Below are 7,367 nucleotides of genomic sequence, written 5' to 3'. Positions count from 1 at the left end.
TATAGCTAGTGAAAAGTGGCCGTGTGACAAACACATGTGTTACCTAACACGTCTGTAGTTATTAACAAAACACACCGATGATAGTCAATAAACACGCTTACACGGCTTATCTTAGTAACCTGGCAAATATTCGAAAACTAGGAGGTGTGTTTCAAAACACGCTATTCAACCTTTTGCGTGTAATTGAAAACACACTTAGTCATGAAATGCGTGTTTTGCTTACACGCCTATGGTTAGTGAAAAGTGGCCGGATAACTAACTAGTTGGTAAACTTTTTTTACAGTGTACACCATACATATTTATGCGTTCATCACCCTGTGCCCCTAGTCGACCTCGGTGCCCATGGGGTCGGGCGGGCAGCTTATTTCGGTCGACGGGAGGTGTCGGCGCGTGGCTCAGTTTGTTACTGCTGCTGAGTTGGTGCGGGCTGGTGTTGTTGTTTGGCGGTCTGCGCTGGCTGAGACAAACTCTGTCTGTTTGGGCGGAGAGACACACAGGGCTCAGAGCGTCGAGCGAGAGGTTTTCGCGGCGGTAACTAGCGGGACATCAAACAGGCTCTGGTCTATGTCAGGCGACATGCTCATGGTTTTTCGTGTGCGATGAGATCCAATTTCGTGGCATTGTTTGGTACGAGTATGAACAGCTGTGTATGTGACTCACTCAAATAAACGTCACATTTAGACGCGTCCTTTGTCTTATTCCACGGCCTTTGTTGCTGAATCCTAATATGGGGAATTTCTCGCCTGCATTTTTAACTGAGAAGGGGAACGAAAGGCAGCGAGGCTGGCGCGGCGGCTGTGTGCCTCTAAAAGTCTCTGACGCCCTCCTCTTTTCTGGATCGAAACCAATTGAAGACGACAATTTCTAATTAATCCCCCTAGGGCAAGATTAATGATACGGGATTCCAACTTTTTGCGGAGAGACGGCGCCAGCCCCACTCACTAATCAGCATTTGGACCTCTCGCTCGCAATCCGCCGCCCCTCTTCCCAGCAAGAGAGACGCTCTCTCCCAGTCTGCTCTCTTTATCGAGACAACAAGAGCAGAGATGCTCTTTCTAAACTTTTTCTTTCTTTCAGGCTCTTTTCAGGTTACTCTTTTCTATTTTGATTTCCCTTCAATCAAACTTAAACGATGATGATGCTCGTTAGTGCTTTACCTCCAATGCCCCTCATCCTTCTACCTCAGCCCTCTGCCGCTAGGCGACCGTGGTCGGAGCCACCGCCAGGATGCCGTCATCGCCGGCGGCGCTGGGCGTCATCGGCGGCCGGCCGACGGCGCCGCCGGCGGCGGTGGCGTCATCGACCGAGCTGGCGGCGATGACGGCTGACGCCAGCCGAGCGGCGGAGAGAAGTGAGCGACAGGTGCAGCAACCCGGGAGGTCCTGTCACCGCCGTCCAGTGGCCTCTGGTGAACGGTCAGGGCACGGGGGCGGGTGGTGAACGGGCCAGATTGCCTGCAGGGTTCGACGAGAGCCAGCCTCAGTAGCGGAAATAGGGTATGGATGGATAAGAGTGATCGCGAATGATGACGAGCCAATGAATCTTGGTTGCTTTAGGCAACTTTGCTACATTGTTTTCATTGTTTACATTGCTTTTCTGTTTTTGTAATGAACAACAAGTAAAAATGAATAAAACCACAACAGGCTTATTTACTCATACGATGCAGTGGTATTTTGAAACTCTCATTCAGTCGCATACCACAGCTACGATCATGGACCGACTCAAGCAAGAATTAAGCCCTTGAAACAAACCGCCGCTGCTGAGTAAGCCGGAATTTTAATATGCTTACTCTCCGCCGAAACCGCCCACAACACGTCCTCCCCTCATTAATATTGCGCTACATCAGCTGACCTGTTCAGCATTAGGCCGTGTTGCAGACGTCCCAACTCGCCGGGCGATGTTTACCCCAGTGCCGGCGCTGTTTGTTGGCTCCCTGAGCGTCCAGACGTGCAGCGGTTACGGACGATGGGTGCCGTGACTGTCCGCAGCGGCCTTGGCGATCATTACGGCGGCTCTCAAAGGCGCCGATTGAGCTGGTCATGCTAGAGCAAATGACGCGCCCCGCCGCCCGTATACAGCATCACGTCATTATTTGACGCAGGCGTTCACACAAACAGCGGCGCCGGCTGATGAAGTGTAGCGACAGTCATCATTCTCGGAGTGGGATGTCGCTGCAGGACGGTACCACACACCAGCCCAGACGTGCTGCTGCCCAGCGTCCAGCGTTCAGCGTTCAGCGTTCAGCGTCCGCTATCCACCACCCTGCCATCCACAGCCCACCGCCTGCTGCCCATCGATCACCGTCTGCTGTCCACCGTTCACTGCCTACTGCCCACCACCCACTTCTTACATTCAAACATCCAAAGTCGCGCAACACACCACCCACTATCGCCTCGTCATCGCGCCCTGCTTGTTTTCCACTTATTGCCCTGCTTCACCTCTCCACCCCACCCCGCTCCCAGCGCCCTACACCAACTGCTGCGACCGCGTGGGGGAGCATTTTTGGCGGTTGTACACAAACTTGGTTAATTACCGTTATCCACAATTAACTGACAGGGCGCCGGCGGCGAATTAATCTTGGCCAAAACGGCGCGCCGTCGACTAATTGAATCGGAGAGGCGAGGGCGGTGGGAGCGACGGGACGAGCTGGCGGTGGCGGTGGGGTGCGGGCTGAGTCGCCACTACCGTTGTCGTAGGAGAAGTGATTGCGATGCCACTGCAGCTGTTGTTGTTGTTGCTGATTCTGCGTAGTTTTTGTTTTGTTGTTGTTTATGCTGATGGTAAAAGTGGTGGTGGTGGAGAAAGAAGAGGCAAAACCGCCTTCATCACAGATATTGCTGCTTTTTCTGTAATGCCGCTACTAGTTACTACTGCACTACTACTTACTGAATAGTCATACTATTCCGTTGCGTCTGCGACTGCTGTCACTTCTGCTGTTGCTGTCGCTTCCGCTGCACTTGAGACTGTGGTTGCTGCGGTACTAAGAGGCAGTCTCGCCGTGATGTAGTGGGTACTAGAGCAGAGAAACAGACGTGTGACTTGAAGAGGGTGGCTGGAGGGTGTTAGGAACGAGGTGTTGAGAGCTACGGGGGATATAAAATGTCTGTTTGTGCTAACGATTTCTGTGTTTATTTTTCAGGTGCTCTTGAGGACTCCATGAAAGATATTTATCGCCATAATTTATGACCTTCATAAACTATCTTGGACATACTGCGCTTCATATCAATCATATCGCTTGCAGACCACAGTATTGTTCCTACAGAAATAAGGAGTTGCTACTGTATATACGATACGAGAAATGTATTAATATTCGGCAGTACAGTAGTGTACCTTTGAGGCATGCAAGTTCCACACATGAGTGAAGCAGGTGCTGAGTCCAAAACACGCTAATTTAGAAGTAACCGCGCATGCAGCAGAGCCACCTGACTTATTTCTTTATTCTTCCACCGTTTCTTATTAGTATGAATGGCGTGTTCACCTGATGCTGCTGAATGAAATTGAGACATAGCAATGTCATTATTATGCTAAAGCAAATGCCATGACCATTTTACCCAAAAAACAGTCCGGAAAAATCCAACCGGCAACGAGTTTGTTATTGCAGTTCAGCTCATGCACCATGTTCACATGCAACCACCCGTCCCACACCCCAGACAGCCAGGCAGCCGTACGGCGCCCCTTCCGTGGCACCCTTCCACCCACATCCCTGACCAAGAGCGGTCCGGCTGAAGGCGGGAGACCCCGGGCGCATTGTGTTCGGGGATCGGTCAGCGCCTGTGCTGACGGCTGCCACAGCGTATGGCGGCTGCAGCTCTGACAAAGCTGGCTTTGTATGCAGTGTCTGTCACCGACAGGGGATGCTGACAGAGGGACGCCGAGAACGGCGACCGCGTCCCAGACGCTGGCGAGGCGACAGGAAAAGGATGCCTGCAAAGGTGAGCAGGGGAGGCATAGGGAAGGGTGGAGCAGGATCCGTGAGAGATGGGGATGTGCACGAAAAGAATAGGATGTTTCTGTTTGGGAATGATTTTTGTCATTGGGTAAATCAACCGAGAGGTCATGAATATTGCACATTGCAAGCCATATAGCATGATATTTTAAATATAGATCAGGTATATGGAAGGGTTAAACGTGGAACACTGCGCACACCGTTGAAAACCCGCTCACTGGGTCAGCTGCACCTCCCCGGACCGGATTTCACCGTGTCCCTGCAAAAACATGTCTAAAACGGTTTTCTACAAGCGTCTCATCTCTCTTCAACACCCCTTCAGCGCTCCAGTACCACTCCGACCGCACTTCTGGCTGCAAATACCGCTGTTTTAGGGCGTAGCTCGCCTCAAACCGGCGCATTCGGCGGTGTTACCGCTACATGCGACACGCGCGCTCTTTGTATGAAGACCTGCAGCGCTGTAACGCGACCCTGAGGCCCCCTTTGTTCGTGGGCTCCTACCCCTGTAGTCGGCCGTGTTATTGAGACAGTTGGATGATGGAGCAGGTGAGACGATCCCGCGGCACGGGTGTGGAATCAGGCCAGGCGACCTGACCCGACCCGACCCAACCCGACCCGATCCCCAGCCGCCACCGATGCAGAAATACCATCCGTCCGTCCTTACATGCATGTCGCAGCAGCATGTCACAGTCTGACAACATGATGTGTCGAAGAATCCCGACATGTCATCCGCGCTGTCGGTGGGTTCTCCAGAGTGAGGGATCACCCCGTCCACATCCCGCTGCCGGCGCGGGGGACGTCTCTGCACCCGGGGGTGTTGTTGCAGTCGGTGTCACCGGCTGCAGACAGGATGTCACAGGAGGGAACTGAGACGACAGGTGCGCTACAAAGGGTATTGACGGGACTGCTGGCTGATCTGGCAGTGCTTGTCAGAGAGTCTGGTGTTTGATGACGACTCATCATAGAGAGTTTGGGATATGTGGAGGAGTGAGAGGGATATATGTTGCAATGAAATACTAACGTATAGACTATCTTTGCGTGAATCAACTCGAATGGAATAAAGTGACGAATAGGGAGATCGATAGTCATTTCTTACAACAAAGACAAAGTAAGATGCAACGATGTAAAAAGTGACGCAATGCCTGCTAACATAATTTTTAGTGTCTTTCAATCCCACAAAATAAGCCGCGCTGCTTTTAAATTTGCTACCGAGCGCCAAACTACACACTACACAGTACACACCACACAGCTTAGCTGATCGTGCATGACACCTGCGGTTATGGGCCGCTCCGCAAGCCAACTAATACTCCTGCAATCGCATTTGTAGTTCCCCATAATAATTCATCACCCCATCATTTTCACGGCACCCGCTCGTCCGGCCAGACGCGGCTGCAGGCACTGATATGCGGTCGGGCAGGTGGCGGTGTAAATTCAGCCCGTTCAGTCCCGCCCCGATGGTCTAACGTGTCGATCGCGGTCGTACCCCCGCCCAGCTGCCGTGCCCAATCCATGGGCTGCCGTGCCGGGCCGTTCCCGGCGGCGTGCCTGCCGTGCTCGGCCGTAGCGTGACCAGTCGGCTGTAATGTGTCTCCGACAGTCCCGCGGCTGCTGGCTCGGCCGCGGCCCCGTCGCAGCGCCGTCATGGCCCAGCCGCCGCCGCCGCCGCCGCGTCGTACGCCAGCCATGAATACTGCAGGCGGCGGCGGCGGCGGCGGCGGCTGCGGCCGCCCGCTCAGCTGTCAATCACGGCGGCCGCCGGCGGGTCAGGTGTCAATCATCAGCACCAATCAGCGAGCCCCAGTGGGCGGAGCCTACTGAGCCGTTCTGAAATGGTGCCGCCACGGACGGCAGCGGCGGCTCGCGCGGTGCCGGAAAACTGTCCTCATTCAGGCTGGCCGCTGGATGGAGGTCGGGTGGAGATGAAGGGGACTGGGGTGGAGGGCTGAATGGGAAAGGGAAGGGTTGGGAGCGGGGGGGGGGGGTTCAGTGCACTGGATATTTTGGAAACGGACAGCTCTGATATCCTGACAATACAGTCATTCTTTATTTGAATCATGTCTCTGTCAAATTATTCTTAATTTTGTTTTAGTTTGATATTGTTTTGAAATTGAAGTCTCACATTTACACAAGGTTAAAGAACTTTGAATGAGAAGAGGCCCTTGATTTACTTCAAACATATGAAGCTATATGTATGAAACCTGAATGGCTCACAATGTCATGGTAAATGCTAATGTGAATGAATGATGGTTCATGATATTCTGCAAGAGGACCATAGCGCTGATATTAAGACAAGTGAACGGCATAATTTTGCTCATAAAACAAAATGCCTTACTTTTTGAACGGTATTGCGTTACCTACCAGTATGAGCATATTATACCATATGGAAAAAGTGTAACCCATTTAACATATGGATGTCTTGATGAAATATATGATATTTGACGTGTAACAAGGACAGATAATTCCATCTGCCTTATAAAGCTACCTAAAGCTATTAAGCTACTTAAACACTTATCCAAACTTAAACTTATGATTAAATGTTTAAGTACGCAAACCTTTAGCACAAAGAGCTCGGCAAACATTATTGCATGACATCACAGCGCCATGGGCCAGTGAAGGTGTAACACATCCATTCCAAATCGCAACAATCCCTCAGCGACTGCCAAAGGAGGCCGCTACAACAATGCATATTCCACACACCCAGGCAGCCGCAACTGCAAGCCACCCGTCCTGTGTCACCTGTCCACCGATAATCCCAGAGAAGGCGCTCTGTCAGCTGCTCAAATTCCCCGTGTCAGCGGAGACAGTAAGCCACCGCCTCGACGGACGGCCGTGGTGTTACAGCACGCTCACAGGCTTATACACCTGGACAGGACTGTAGAAGGCAAGAGGGGATCACAGAAGGTAAGAGGGGTCAAAGAAAGTAAAGGAACCTCATGATGCTGCATAATTTTTGTTTGTGCACACGACGTGATGCAGTTAGACAAGCTAGCTTTGATACCTTTGTGGTAGAAAGTTTGTAAGAGAGCTACGTAGTTCAATAGAAACAAGTGGAATTGATATATTTCCAGCGATTGGTTCTACTACACTAAGGTTTTTCGTCAGCGTTTCGGTCCAGCCTTGCCACATAATGTATTGTGCCTTCAGCGGCGACGGGAATGGAAATAGGCTCAGTGGGCGTATCGTTTTCCCGACCCCCGAGCGCCGTCTTTCAAATGCAACCGCAAATGTTCAGTTTGGTTCCCTAATGAATCGATAATGGCCGGTAATGGCAGCGGCTGGGTCACAGACGGCCCGGTATTGGTTGGACCAGTCCACAGCGGTTAGACAGGGCCTGTTGGACCGCCGTGGGACGGTTCGGTGGTGTTTGGGGGCGGCTGAATGTGTACAGCCATCGGGGACTGAAGCCGTAAAGAAACGTGGC

This window comes from Amphibalanus amphitrite, unplaced genomic scaffold (assembly GCF_019059575.1).
Source record: "Amphibalanus amphitrite isolate SeventyFive unplaced genomic scaffold, NRLGWU_Aamphi_draft 000003F_arrow, whole genome shotgun sequence".
Lineage (NCBI taxonomy): Eukaryota > Metazoa > Arthropoda > Thecostraca > Balanomorpha > Balanidae > Amphibalanus > Amphibalanus amphitrite.
This window is presented reverse-complemented; position numbering follows the sequence as displayed.